At 36.1% G+C, this 13,795-nt stretch overlaps 1 protein-coding gene across 4 annotated transcripts in view; it reads left to right on the top strand.

The window, feature by feature from the left end:
* Window positions 1-13,795, top strand: part of nr2f2 (nuclear receptor subfamily 2, group F, member 2) — a 346,178-nt gene that overhangs the window by 10,974 nt on the left and 321,409 nt on the right. Inside the window, exon 3 of one of the 4 annotated variants that reach the window (XM_048169141.1) lies at window positions 1,702-1,747. The exons of the other annotated variants lie outside the window; for them this stretch is intronic. The gene's annotated coding sequence lies outside the window, so the exon portion shown is untranslated. The remainder of the gene's footprint in view (window positions 1-1,701; window positions 1,748-13,795) is intronic. 4 annotated transcript variants of the gene reach the window in all.

Below are 13,795 nucleotides of genomic sequence, written 5' to 3'. Positions count from 1 at the left end.
TAAAAAAACCTCTTGGATTTCATCAAAAATATCTTAATTTGTGTTCCAAAGATGAATAAAGGTTTTACGGGTTTGAAACAACATGAGGGTGAGGAATTAATGACAGAAATTTCATTTTTGGATGAACTAACCCTTTAATTTCACTTTTATACTGTTAATCTTTTGTAATATCTAAAGTTGGCACCCTCATTTAAAGGGACAGTTCACTCAATATATGAAAATCATTTACTCACCCTCAAGTTGTTTCAAACCTGTATGAATTAACAGTTGATGGACCCCTTTGACTTCCATAGTATTTTTCTTTCCATACTATTCCATCAACTGTTTGGTTACTCATATTCTTCAAAATATTTTCTGAAGAAAGAAATTCACAGGTTTTGAACAACTAAATGGTGACAGAATTTTCATTTTTGGGTGAACTATCCCTTTAAGCTACTTTTTAATCCTTCTCTGAACAACAGATAATTTTCAGTCTTTATTTTCATCTTGTTCATTTCCATGTAAAATAATCAAGTTATAACTGCTAACATGTTTTTAAGAATATTCTTTTTTTTTTTTTTTTTACAAAACCAAGGTTATAATAATGTATAACAGAAATTCCCCTGTTCACCCCAAAAATGGACAGTCAGAGAGAATTTTAGATGGGTAGTTTGTAGATATACTTTCCTGAGGGAGATGAGAGATTACTTACCTCATTTATTTCAGTTTGGATACACATTTGATTTGATGGGATCAGATAGGATATACCTCAAGCTGTTCTCTTTTCTGAGCAATTAGAAGTCCTTTGTTTGTACATATCATCAAACAGACTGAGAACACAGGCTAAGATAACCAAAAAAACCTACCTACATTTTTTTTAATAGGAAGCGCTTTAACACAAAAAATTATAATAGACCTTGATTTGGCACCTGAGAGAGTATATTGTCCTCTGAGAGACAGAGCGGATACGTGTGAGGCAGATTCATTCAGGAGTTTCACATTAGCGTGGCGGCCAGTGTTATTACAGCTGTTATGAAATCTTGACAAAGGGGTGAATTCCACTCTCTCTTCCTCAATAATTGCTTTTTAACGGTCTGTCCTCTGTATCCATGGAAACATAAAAACGCCACACAAAATACACAGGAATTCCTCTTATTGCCTCAATGAAGCCATCAAAATGGACACATTTTAGAGGATATCTCAAGCTAGAGGCCGAATCTGAATCATCAGAGACTGTGTTCAACAAACCTGTAAGAAATACTTTTGATTTTTACAGACCCAAATGAGAGACGTTAATGATGCAGTGACAGACTAGTGACAACCATAATAAACAACATCTATTATTTGCTTTTGAAGTTTCAATGTACATCCTACTCTGTGGATTAAATGTGTGTGTGTGTGTGTGTGTGTGTGTGTGTGTGAGAGAGCATTAGAATGTAACTGCCGTCTTTGAGGAAAAAAGAAGGGAGGAAATGAATTTATCCCTTGGGGTTCGTTTGGAAATCTGCTCAGGTGTCGGCATTTTTAATGAATTTCTATAAATTCCAAATGACTGATAGTTGTTATCAGCAGCAGCTCTGGCAGTGATCTCTATTGCATAGTTAATTGAACAGCGAGCACAGTAATTAACAAAGTTATTCTCAGTGCTATAGGGCATTTGGTCTGAGCCATTATGGATCAGAATAGAGTGCTCTGCAATCAACAAGAAACTTCTCGTTTCAGGAGACCACAATTTTCAGATGTCTCGTGACCTCCCATGACCAGATTTGTAAGTGAACTGCAGTTAATTTATCATCAAACTGGAAATATATTTGACCAGTTTACTGAAAACAAATCACTGATTGCACATTTTAGTTGGAAAACAAAGTCAAAACCCATTTTAGTTCCATAATGTGAATAATCATCTGGAAAAAATGTAGAGTGGGATCTTGGTTTTATTCATTAGGAATTGTTTGTATTGTGAAAGTGGGTGTTACTTGCAATAATGGAGCAGGTAGATATAGGGGAGGCTGAAAAGTTGTAATTTGTGAAGCCAAAGAGGAAAGTTGTCTTAGCATGATACGTGACTGCATGTCGATAAGAATTGGAACAAACTAAAGAATATATGTGTATGTGTGTGTATACAGTATATATAATATACTTTAAATATAGGGTACAACGGGGCTAAAGGCACACCTTAAAGGGATAGTTCACCCAAAAATGAAAATTTGATGTTTATCTGCTTACCCCCAGGGCATCCAAGATGTAGGTGACTTTGTTTCTTCAGTAGAACACAAATGGTGATTTTTAACTCCAACCGTTACTGTCTGTCAGCCGTATAATGCATGTCAATGGGAACTTCGTCTATAAGAGTAAAAAAAAAAAAACATTTACAGACAAATCCAAATTAAACCCTGTGCAAATTAATCCCTCAGAATCAACTTCTGCCCGCGATTGCATCAAGGATAAATTTGCACATGCATTTTGAAAAGCGGACATTTAGGAAAGTGCTGTGGCAAGTTTTTGTGCCATCTAGTGGTTTAGAGGGAAATAAAACCAAAGGTGCCTTTTGCCCCGTTGTACCCTACTTTTGAATATAGAGTTATACTATTGATGATAATATATAAATATTTTTCTAAAATGGTGTTTTTAAAATATTACTGACATGCGTCATTGTATTTATTTATTTGAAAAATTTCTGTTGCAATAAAATTGTTATTGTGCATTTTTTTTTGGCCACAACAGTGTAGTAAAAATCTGATATCCTGAAAGTCCAAGTGTGAACATTATTCTGATATTGCTTGCCAATTTATTGTTATTTATTTGATCTATTATAGGCCAAAAATAAATAAATAAAAAATAAATCTCTAGCCATTTTAAATTAGAGGCAGCTGCTGCATTATATTAAATCTAAAATAGATTGTATAATTTCAAGATTTAAAGCAAAAACAGAATGGTCTGACTACAGTATAGCTTTGTGGACTTAAGCTACACAGTACAGTAAAATTAGGAGTCATTCTCACCATTTGTGTGTGCATCCTTCCAAGATGTGTTATACTGGCCCTTTGGGGCCCTTTTAGGCCCATCTACAAATCCTTTCTGTGGATTGGTGGAATGGGGTTGGTGATGGCTTGCCATGCCTGACTGGCCCCTGACCCTGGGGGTGACTCGCATGTCTGGGTCACGTAAGCTCCTGTAACCCACTTCTGCCCTGACAAGAGTCTGACAGCTGCCCTGCTCCTGTCTCTCTCACACACAAACGCAATTACATTTTACTTACCATTTAATACCCTTTACACTAACAATTAAACAGTATAAACTGAAAGCAATGCATGTTACTCCTATTTCTAATGACCTACATGTCTGTAATAGGTGAAAATAGAGGCTTCTTGGTGTTCTTTGCTTGTCTTGTTTGACAACACCATCCCTATGTGCCCTAGCTTTTGTTTACATGGAATAAGTCAAATATTGTTCTTTTTTTTCACTAATCTTTGAGAAGGCAGAATGTTTTTCAGCACAGCTTGCCCCACATTGCTTAATGTGTGTGTGACTGGAGATGTCTGACCTCAGTCATACTATTTTTGCTCCCTCTGCTCTGAGTCGTACGTCAGAAGACACAGCTTGGCTTTATCGCTATAATGGATGTGCTCTGAATAGGACATTAAACAAAATAACCCCATTTCACCCTCAATGTAATGGTAGCAACACTCCGGTACATCTTTTTGTAACTTCTAATTATTTGAGGTATTGTTTCTTATTGTTATGGGTGTGGATGTAAAATGGTGTTATTTTATAACTGTTATAGAATATTAGGACATTATCACAATCAGCTGCATCAAGGCCATTTGAAGGCCAAACAGATTTTGAACAAAACAGTTTATATATATATTAAGTTTTTTTATATACTCTATCTTTCAAAAATTTGGGGTCAGTAAGATTTTTTATGTTTTTAAATGTCTCTTATGCCTACCACTGCTGCGTTTATTGGACCAAAAATACAGAAATAACTGTAATATTGTGAAATATTATTACAATTTAAAACAACTGTTTTCTGTTTTGATATTTTTTTAAAATATAAATTATTCCTGTGATGTCAAAACTAAATTTTCAGCATCATTATGCCAGTCTTCAGTGTCACATGATCCTTCAGAAATCTAATATGCTGATTTGCTTCTCAAGCAACATTTCTTCTTATTATTAATGTTGAAAAAAAACCCAGCTGTGTAGCTTAAGATATTTGTTAACTGCTTTAAAAAAGAAAATTAATATTTTTAAAAAAGAAATTAATATTTTTATTCAGCAAGGATGCATTAAATTGATCAAGAGTCAAGATTTCTTTTTCATATAAATGCTGTTCTTTTGAACTTTCTATTCATCAAAGAATCCTGTTGTTTTATATTTGTAATAATATTTTACAATATTAATATTACTGTTTTTACTGTAGTTTTGAACCTATAAATGCAGCCGTGGTGAGCATAAGGGGCTTCATTCAAAAACAAAGAAAATCTTACCGATCCCAAACTTTTTCGTATCTGTGCCTGCAGGAAGATTTCTTGGCTAAATTGATCATTCTTTGAGCTACCAATGAGAGTGCATATCTCTCAGCTTAAATTTTAACTTTTAACAAGGTGATGTGTGTAATTTAGTGGCACCAAACTGATTAGAATTACACTTACACACTTAACCTTTAAAATGTTACCACATTTTACTATTCTGAATAATTTCACAGATTTGCCCCCAATTGGTGTCATGAAAAATGTTTAGGTTCCTTGTGGTTTTAGCTACTATCCCATTAGATATCATTCTGTATAGTTATGCTGGACTGAGTTGTGGTATTGAGAAGCGTGTGGAGTGTGGAGACGCCTGCTTATCAAAGATGACAGTTGGGATCTCGGGGCAGTGCTGAAGTGCTGTTGGCTATGGACACTGAGAGGGCAACACCTGCTCCTCTGCAGCTAACCTCCTTCCAGGGTACAGAAAGACATCACAGATGCCCCCTCCACTTCTCTCTTCTTACAAGACAGTCTTGCTCACTGACCCCATCCAGATTTTCTTCTCTGTGGTCTCCAGATCCTCCCTGACCTGACCCAGAACACTGACTTACACAACTGCCAACACCTCAAGAACCTCTGTATTTCTCTGTTTCTCTGCTTTCTCTCCCTCTCTGTCTATCTTCAAATCATTGTGTGTGCAGTGCCTCTTTAAACTTATAGAGATACTTTATCCAAAATTGAAAATTCTGTCATCATTTACTCACCATGAAGTTTTTCCAAACCTGTGAATTTCTCAGTGGGTCAATGAGACCCATCAATTGTTTGATTACTGACATTCTTCAAAATATGTTCTTTTGTGTTCAGCATAAGAAAGAAATTCATACAGGTTTGGAACAGTTTGAGGTTTGGAACAGTTTGAAATACCATGTATTTGAAGGTTGAGCAGCAAGCTCATTGGCTACTGATACAGCAGGAACCAGTCAGCTGTGCCTATGTGATTGCAAGCAGATTGAGTAAAGGACCTATCAGCCTGTGCCATCTAGAGTTTCATGACAGAACTTTGTATTTGAATAAAGGCTAAGGTTTTTTTTTAAGCCCTGGAACATTTTTCTTTGACATACATTTCTTTCTTTTTATTTTAAGTTTTTATTTACTCTAAACAACTCATATTTTTATAGCACTTTCACTGATTTTAGACCTGAATAAAGACATCATGAAATATATAACACGTACATATAAAAAAGAAGTGTATTTGCAGTGAGAAAATAGAAATGAAGAACCAGGCTGTTTTGCCTGTCTCTTCTCTTGTAGTAGTCTATTAGCTCATTGCTGCTCTCACACTATGTCATTTGAGTCTGTTACACTAGTAAACTGCCTTGTTACCCCTGTGTCGTGTTGTGCAGCCTGACCAATTACTTTTGATCTTAAGAGGACATGACATTTGTACGCTTTGCACTCTGAAGTGACTGCACATGTTAAAAGATGCATCATGCCTTTTCCCTCGCAAATAATTCATGGTGCCAAGTTTCTAAGGGCATTGCTCTTTGAACCTAAAAGTACAAGGTTTAAATATAGGTCCTTGGAGTAACTTGCGCTAGAGGGGTCTTTTTAGGACCACCTTGAACTGGGCGGGAGGATTACTTGGCTTGCCTTTAAAAACTACATTTGAGTTTTACACATCACAGTGTTTGCACTTTGAATTTGCATAAAATTATCATCCTCATGCGTACATTTTGCGCATTTGTGGTTTTATGAATCTTTAACAGTGCATGTACATCTGCCTGGTCAGAGAGCTCTTTCTGACAGTCACTGATGCGACTGGCTTGAACTTTTGAACTTGTTCATGTTCTATGCAAAAGGATGTTCTATTCTGTGTCTGTTGGGTATTTGGACAATTTCCACAGCTTTTAGAGGAGGTATGGAATGAATTGATCTAATAAAGCAATTAGATGATGTTTGAACGAATCAAAACAGGCGTCAGTGAGGATCGCATGTACTTTGGCAAGGATTGTATTGATACATTCAGAAACACCGGTGTTTTGAAGCTTCCGCTCTGCTCCAGCTGTCTTTGAACACCTAGATACAAATACCCTCTTTCATTTTGTCTTATTCTCCTGCACATCATGACCCCTGCACATACAGGGACCTTCGCTCATTCAACCCTGACTCAGTTTGTCGCAACAGGTCATCTTTGGGCCATAGCCCTTCATTTGGTACTCATCTTTGCAGAAAAGAAATATGAAGGCAAATACTGTATGAACTCTTAGCCAAAAAGTAGAGGTCAACACAAAAAGTCAAGGCAATTCAAATTCAAAATGACAAAAAATATAACATCAGTAGTAGGCTATTATTAACAGTAAATGATTTGTAAAAACGGAAAATAACAGCAACTTTAAGCCGCTTGATGGACGTGTTTGGCTGTTACATTAGCGTTTTGTGTCTTTTGCAGTGTCTCACGCATGAAACGGCATTCTTAAAATGCGGTGACAAGTTAAAAAAGTTCATAACCTTGCGTTTTTCCCATTCCACAGGCCGCATCTCATTTTTTTTCAGCGCAATAACGTGTGGGAATAAGACCACTTAGGACTAGTGATGTGTTCTATGTTACGCTCCTTCATAGAGCGAGTCACACAAGACCGGCTAATCAGGTGCGCCGTCATGTGGTTGGATCTTTTTTTTTCACCTCAACTGTTATCATTTTTGTATTGTCAGTAGTGTTGTCAAAAGTACTGGTACTTCGGTACCAAGTCGGTACTGAAATTTTGAAAATGTTACGATAGCAACATTTCTGTAGTACCGGTAGTACCGAGAATCCGGGTATATTCGGTACCCACTGATAGGGCTGTGCCAGTATTTACTTGAATATGACATGAGTGAAGCACAAAGCTTTGTTTACAGAAGAAATAATAGGTTAGCAACTAAATGTGACATCGCAGCCATGGAAACATTTTGGTTAATGCCGAATGAGAGAGGTGCGTGAGTCCATACATTTAAGCTTCGTATTCTGTTTTCCGAATCGCGATCTGGTCACCTGATTAGCAGAGAATTTAACAATATTCCATTAGTTATTCCACTGAACATGGAATCTGTTTCTTTTCCCAAATCTTCACTCACGCAGGGGATTATAATGTTTCTTTCATTCGCATTTAGGCCTATTATAGGCTATTCGCATTATTTACTGTGGTAAAGTAGAAAAAACACTGTAGGACAGAAACCTGTTTGCTTGCATGTCAATTTCTATTTAACACAGTTTGTGCTTGTTATTAGACTTTATAAGGCACGTCAAGTTTATTTGTATAGCGCGTTTCACACACGCCAGTGATTTTTACTTTCATTTTCTCTGGCAGCGCTAAATCAAACATTGCCTGAATGTCTTGCCCCTGCGGAGGATAAAACACGCTCTTCAGACCTTTTACAACAAGTGTCAGTTGTTTGTAACATCAGGAGATAACGAAGATATTATTAGTGATCGACCGATATTGATTTTTTATAACCGATACCGATACCGATTATTTGCATGTTTATGTACCTGATAACCGATATGCAGAACCGATATTTATTTACTGTTATACTTCTGTTTTTGACAATTATTACAACACAAATGAGCTGAACAAACCATTTTATTTATAACAATCACTCCCTCCTTGCATACAAAAAAAAAACGTTATATTTATTAACTAAATAATGGTTATGTAGTAAATATATATAAACAAATGATTATATAATCTAGGGTGTTTAAACGAGATAATCTTGTCAAAAATTTCATGCAGTGGCCGTGCTTGATGCTTCCTGATCATCAACCCATTCAGGTGCTGAGCAATATGAACAAATTTTTTCCGAGACTATATAAAGTTAAACAGCACTTGTCAGTTGGCATTTTATGATCTAAATTTAATCTAACGTTAAATCATGAAATGCCAACTGACAAAGTGCTGTTTGACTATAACTTAATCAACCGCGATCGCGCATGGAGATAATAAATAATTAATTTCCACAAAGCGGTAGGCTATATTTATATGTGTATTAGCGAAATAATTGTTATGTAGTAAATGATAATATAATCTAGGGTGTTTAAACAAGATAATCTTGTCAAAAGTTTCATTCAGTGGCCGTGCTTAAGCCTCCTGATCATCCGTCAGTTGCTAAGCAATATGAACAAACTTTTTCTTCTAGACTAATGGTGAGCAAATACAACAGATAGAGAATTAAATTCAGCGCTTTTATTTTCAACATGCACTTATTCATGTCTGTTTTATTTAATTCATGTGAAGTTACGTCTTTATTGGGGCAGGACATGACGAATTACACTACGTGACTCAATGAGTTCGTCTCAATTGTTTAGAAATAAGCTGCATAAATTAACTATATCAGGAATTTATGTCTCAGATCTAATTTGTGCATGTCTGTTATGTTAAATAAAGTTGATTAATTAAAGCAAACCAAGTAGAACATATACTTTACCTGTGCACTGAGTTGTTGTTGACTGATCTCCTCAGACGCCCGGGCTGCAATGGCGGAAATCTCAAAACGGCCACAAGATGGCGCCGTAAATCGGCGAATCCGATATTACAAAACCGATACCCGATTATAGAAAAATGCTTAAATATCGGGAAAAATATCGGTAAACAGATACATCGGTCGATCACTAGATATTATTAAAGAGAAATGGTCTCTTTCCTGCTCGTGTCCCACATCCCTCTCAAAGCGCAAAGTGGCTATATCAAAGTAATAACGGGACTTTGGCTATATGACGCGTCTTTGTGTGGAAATAAAAAACGAATGCTTTTTGAAATAATATTTAACTTTCTTATTATTTAGGTTACAATTATTTACCGATATTTATTTCATAGTTTTACAGGCTGTAGTGTGTTGTTTCTCTGACGGAATAGCTAAAATAAACACACACGTCTGTTACCCCTGTTGAAAAAACGAGCATATGCTGGTAAAGTAGGTTTTGAAGCTGGTATGCTGGTTTGAGCTGGTTTATGCTGGTCCAGGACCAGCTTAGGACTAGTATGGACCAGCAGGAACAGTTTAGGACCAGCATTTGACCAGCATACAGCTTCAAAACCTACCTTACCAGCATATGCTGGTTTTTTCAACAGTACACAATGGATGTTTGAGCATTTAATTATTTTTTTTATTTTTTTTTATATTTCAAAATTTATTTCATTGAGGTAGCCTATATACACACACACACTCCAAATCATTTTTAATGTTTTTAAAATAGGCTATACAGGGAGTGCAGAATTATTAGGCAAGTTGATTTTCTGATCATATTTTTTTCCCAAGCACATTTTACCAATTCCAATCCACATCAATCTTAATAACTACTATTAATATTGTTTTTAATCATTTATAAGTGATATATAATTGTTCATGAAGGCTGGAAATGAAAAATGCCTTATATTCAGGTGTGCAGAATTATAGGCAAGTTTTCTTTTACAGGCAAAATGAGCCAAAAAAGAGATTTAACTCAGACTGAAAAGTCAAAAATTATTAAATACTCATGAGAAGGACGCAATACTAATGCAATACTAGAAATTGCAAAGTTAAAGCATGACCAAGGGACAGCAAAATGCTCATTGGGTCAGCGGGGTCAGACAAAAACAGGTGGAAAAGAAAAGACACGTTAACTGCAAAATAATTAAGAATTATGTGTGAAACCATCAGGAACCCTTTAGTCTCCAGCGCCACCATTTTCCAGAACTGCAACCTACCTGGAGTCTCCAGAAGTACAAGGTCTCAGGATCTCAGAGACTTAGGTTAGCTAAAGAATCCTAAAAAATGACCCGCACTTGATAAGAATCACAAGCTGAAGTGTTATAAAATACATGAAGACTGGGTTTTTATAGGCCTTATAAACCGACAGCTTGAGAGTGACTCCTGAAGGACCAGCACCACATCCTCTTGTACCACTGTTTGAAGAATTTATCTTCCAGAATCTGGCAGTAAGTTTTGGAAGATCATTTTTAGTCCATCTCTGCAAGACAGACATTTCAGGATAAGAGATGGACTAAAAGTGAACTCAAACACCTTACTGCCAGATTCTGGATAAATTCTTCAAACAGTGGTTTCAAGAGGATGTGGTGCTGGTCCATCAGGAGTCATTCTCAAGCTGTCTGTCTATAAGCCCTATTAAAACCCAGTCTTCATGTATTTTATAACACTTCAGCTTGTGATTCTTATCAAGTGCAGGTCATTTTTTAGGATTCTTTAGCTAACCTAAGTCTCTGAGATCCTAACACCTTGCACTTCTGGAGACTCCAGGTAGGTTGCAGCTCTGGAAAATGGTGGCGCTGGAGACTAAAGGGTTCCTGATGGTTTCACACTTAATTCTTCACCTTAATTCTTAATTATTTTGCAGTTAACATGTGTCTTTTCTTTTCCACCTGTTTTTGTCTGACCCCGCTGACCCAATGACCATTTTGCTGTCCCTTGGTCATGCTTTAACTTTGCAATTTCTAGTATTGCATTAGTATTGCGTCCTTCTCATGAGTATTTAATAATTTTTGACTTTTCAGTCTGAGTTAAATCTCTTTTTTGGCTCATTTTGCCTGTAAAAGAAAACTTGCCTAATAATTCTGCACACCTGAATATAAGGCATTTTTCATTTCCAGCCTTCATGAACAATTATATATCACTTATAAATGATTAAAAACAATATTAATAGTAGTTATTAAGATTGATGTGGATTGGAATTGGTAAAATGTGCTTGGGAAAAAAATATGATCAGAAAATCAACTTGCCTAATAATTCTGCACTCCCTGTATAAAATAGTAAAATAGTTCCAATAGATTTTACTGTGGTACCGAAATTGGTACCAAGAACCGTACAATTTTCATGGTATCGGTACCGACTACTGGAATTTTGGTACCGTAACAACACTAATTGTCAGCATGTTTGGCATAATTATATAAATAACTGTTTTTCCACTATCATCCGAAACGGTTCTTAGAATGGTAAGGAACAGTTCCGCTTGTGTTTCCACTGGAGCCTGGTACGGCACGGCATGATTACAAACCATGATTTCTCGGCCCGGAATTCTCAGCACGGTTGTTTAACCGAGCTGAATCGTGCTGGTAGAATGCCTAAACTGACGTCGGCACACAGGATTGGACACTTGTCTGTTGCCTGGCTACCAGTTTCTCCGTAGCTGGCTACAGTAAACATAAATTAATAATAAAATTAAAATAAATATCTGATCATCCTCCATAACACAGTCATTATTTACATCTCATTTCATCAGGCAGCCAAGGCAACGACTGACGCTTTTTTATTACATTCCAAAGAGCGGCCATTATTCAGCCCCACAGTGGAAAATGAAACCGTACCAGGTGGCCCGGATCACAATGAGAACCGCTCGGCCTGATGGTGGAAAAGCGGCTATTGTAACTTTTGGTAACATTTTTATTACATTTTATTGAGTATATCTTGATTAAAAAAAACCCCATTAAATTCAGATTAATAAAAAAAAATTGCACAGCCCCAACTGCAATATTCCCCAAAAAATGAAGAATTGTCCATTTTGATTTCAGAGTGACTTTAAAGCTACAATATGTCACCCCTCTAGGGGTTGAAGAATGGAACTACAAGTTACAGTACTTACAAAGGAACATTGTTTTGGTCATTACTTGAGTTGTGCTTTGGCTCCACTATTCACTATATATGGTGTGAGAGTCTGAGGACGATTGCCTTATCAGTGCGAATATCACCAACAACATCAAAATGAAATAGGGAATAAATACCAAAGACATCTGCTATCTGATGCTTTTCATAACAGATAAGGTAAAATGGTGAAAACTATTTCAGTTCGAGATTCATTTGTTGTAGCTTCAAGCTGCTACGACACCTTCCACTGCAGGTAGTAGTTGCTTGCCCTTCTTTCCTTTTTATTTACGGATATGATGTAATCTCACGGACAAATGGCAGATGCATGCAGTTTCCTGGAAAATCCATCCCAGCAGCTCTAAAATCTAAATTATTGTAGGCTTACCATAGTCATTTAGAGTAAAGCAAAAACACAATTTGGAAGATGGTTTTATGATGTTAATTTCAAACAAATAAAGCTCCACAGTATAGCTTTAAACATATAATTCTTAATTTAAGTTGAGATACTATTATTTTGTGTACAGAAGAAAAATCGTGATTTGGAATGACTTAGGGGTATTGATCTAAACGATAGAGACATAGATACAGAATGTTCATTTTTGGGAACACTATCCCTTTAGCAATAGTTTATATTTCTATTGTCATTTTAGCTGTGTACTATGTGGTATTTATATTCTGTCTGCCACTACATGGTGCAGCTATACAGTACCTCAACCAATAAGCTACAGGTGGAAAACTAAGCTTGTATAGTGATTTGTTTTTTTCCTGTGCAAAGCATTATGAAGTATTTGTTACTCTGATGGTAAAATTGAATGGAAAAGACCACGAGGCAATGCAAATGGGTCTTTTGATCTGTCAACAGCCTGCAGATTTTTGTTTCCTCTTTTACCCGGTAACTGCTAATGGGTAATATGATGTATTGCATGTCAGCTTGGCATTATTAGATACGCACTCAAAGACTCTTGTTCATAAGGATTTTTTTTCTTTTTTTGCTTATTCAGCCATTTGAATTCTCGCCTTTCATATACAAAATTACTCTGATGGATTGATAGGAAAACATGTACTAACAGGGAGAGAGAGAGGCTGGCGTGTTTGTTCGTGCTGGCAGAGCGGATTGTGGCATCTGTTGATAAAGAAACAGCATACTGCTCTTCAGCATGTCTAAGTCTGGTTTATTCTTTTTTCCTTCCCAAAACAAATTTTGATGTCTTGAGTGTTTCATCTGGTTGTTCCTTTGAGTGATATTTACCTTTATGCCTAAATGACAAATATTGAGATGATTGTTGTGAGGTGTTGAAGTTTGGGATTGTCACATCTAAACAAGGGAATATAAAACATATATTTTGTAGTGTATCTTGATTCATTTTGAGTAATAATAATGACCATTGTGCACTTACTCGCTATTGTGTGGGACAATATGTTATTGGTGTTGTTTTTGAACAATGTTGTTATTTTAAAGTGTAATATGAGCTAGAGTAAAGTGTTTATTATGGATATTAACTGGACAAATGTCACTTTTGCTTCATTCAGGCCAAGATGAGTGTCTTTTGTATCTTGACAACTTTAAATTCCTGTTTGGGGAAACAAGTGCCCCCTGGTGGTAATGAAATGAACTGGAAAATGGAGATTTGATTGTTTAAACTGAAGTTTAAACAATCAAATAGTTTAATTTGCTATCTTAAACACTATTTATCATTAATTGCTCATACTATTTCATTTAGTGAGTCAGATAT

This window comes from Megalobrama amblycephala, linkage group LG19 (assembly GCF_018812025.1).
Source record: "Megalobrama amblycephala isolate DHTTF-2021 linkage group LG19, ASM1881202v1, whole genome shotgun sequence".
NCBI lineage: Eukaryota > Metazoa > Chordata > Actinopteri > Cypriniformes > Xenocyprididae > Megalobrama > Megalobrama amblycephala.
This window is presented reverse-complemented; position numbering and strand designations above follow the sequence as displayed.